The following is a 1,695-nucleotide window of genomic DNA, read 5'->3' on the forward strand; positions in this document are numbered from 1 at the left end:
CAACTAAGAGTCTTTGAATCATCATTAAAATACTATTGATCAAATGCCAGATCTCTTCCTATTTCTTGTGTCTCTGAGGAGCCCTGAAGTTTGGCGTTGTAAGACCACGTGGGTCTGTGATGCGCGCCCCTGCCAGGCCTCCTCCAGGACCAGCTTTCCTGGAGCAAGACTCCTCTTGCTTTTGTGTTCTGAAATTTAGGCTTCCTGAAGATGAGCTTGATCTTTCCTGGCAAAAAAGGACACAAGAGAGAAACAAAGGACAAAGAGGAAAGATGCTAAATAGAAAACAAATAGCAAATTGATACACTTCAGTTCAGTCATTAACAACTGCGTTATTGTGGAAAACAAAAATGACAATTACATAACAGAAGTGATCAGATGAAATGAGAAAAGACTGGTTGGCTGAAGCTATATTTTGTAAGATGAATATTCAGGAAGCTTCACGGGATACTCAAAATTAGGCGCCAATTGAGAAAATTCAGTAAGAAGTGGTCTACGGGGTTTCTTTCACTTTTTCCTCTTGTCCCCTTTTCTCCTGAGGCTTAGTAAAAAAAATCATGTGCAGTAGTGACGCCTGGGATTCATTGTATGTTTGGTTTTGAATTAATTTTTGGTCCTTTAGCGTTTAGAAACATTTCACTGTGGTGAATTTTTTCGTGACCCTCACAGTCAGTGGGGTTGCAACCTGCAGTTGAAGAAGCTTTTCTGCTCTGGATTTGTACAGAGAGCGGGAGGGATGCCTTTTACTGATCTTCATATCGGGTCAAAATATTTCATAGAGATCCTCATCCTCAATATTTCATTTTTAAGCAAATTAAATTTGTGTCCTTAGAGCTGGGAATTTCGAGCTCCCAATGAGTGCTCATTGGGTTTGAACAGGAGAGGGAAAGGACAGGGTTAATGTCTTGAGTTTTACCAACCACAAAATATTTTGTTTTGTTGTTGTTTTTAAGTAGATTCTGACAGGGACATTTTTGAATCCTCAAGCAGGGGCCAGCAAAAACACAAAAGCGATCTCCCCGAGGAAATTTTTTCATACTAAACAATTTCAATAATTATTTCCACACCTTTGTGTGTGCTTGTACTCCTTGTCTTGCATTTTATGTATTTGATTGCATAACTCTTGTTCTGCATAGGATGGTTCCTAAAGAAGCCCCACATCCAGAATTGAATTGCAGGGAGTCTTGCACAGAGAGGGGATTCTGAACTGCCATTAAAGTGTCCTCCTGGACCAAAACACCCGTGACTCTGGCGGGACTCGAACCCGCAACCTTTGAATCCCTTACTGAGAACAGCTAGAAGTCCAATGCGCTATCCATTGCGCCGCAGAGCCCAGTTATGAACCATATTTGGCTGCAGCCCTAAGGTGATTGGATACTTACATTCAATTCTTAATAAGGAATGCAATGCCTGTCTTGAAGGAATTTCTGGGCCTTCTTTTCTCCACGAAATAAAGAACATTTTGGGATCTAAAGATCATTTAGTTGAACTCTGTCAAGCCTACACTCGAGACCTTTCGTTACACAAAACGGAATCCGAGGGACTTCCAGAGCGTGACGTTTTCAACAAGGAGCCGGTTCCCCGCGCCTTTTTCTCTCTCAGGACACGGAAGGTGCTCCCACCTGGGTGCGCGCTCCCGTCGAAGACGACCGGCTCCGCGCGGGCGGGGTCTGCTCGGCGCGCCCCCGGAGCAAA

At 43.5% G+C, this 1,695-nt stretch overlaps 1 non-coding gene across 1 annotated transcript; it reads right to left on the bottom strand.

Moving 5' to 3' along the window:
* Positions 1 to 1,243: 1,243 nt before the first annotated feature.
* TRNAR-UCU lies at positions 1,244 to 1,333 on the bottom strand. The gene is given in 2 exon segments: positions 1,244 to 1,279; positions 1,297 to 1,333. It is a non-coding gene; the product is annotated as a tRNA-Arg (tRNA).
* Positions 1,334 to 1,695: the final 362 nt, after the last annotated feature.

Source organism: Echinops telfairi, unplaced genomic scaffold, assembly GCF_000313985.2.
Source record: "Echinops telfairi isolate 266 unplaced genomic scaffold, ASM31398v2 ScPeMD7_140;HRSCAF=443, whole genome shotgun sequence".
Lineage (NCBI taxonomy): Eukaryota > Metazoa > Chordata > Mammalia > Afrosoricida > Tenrecidae > Echinops > Echinops telfairi.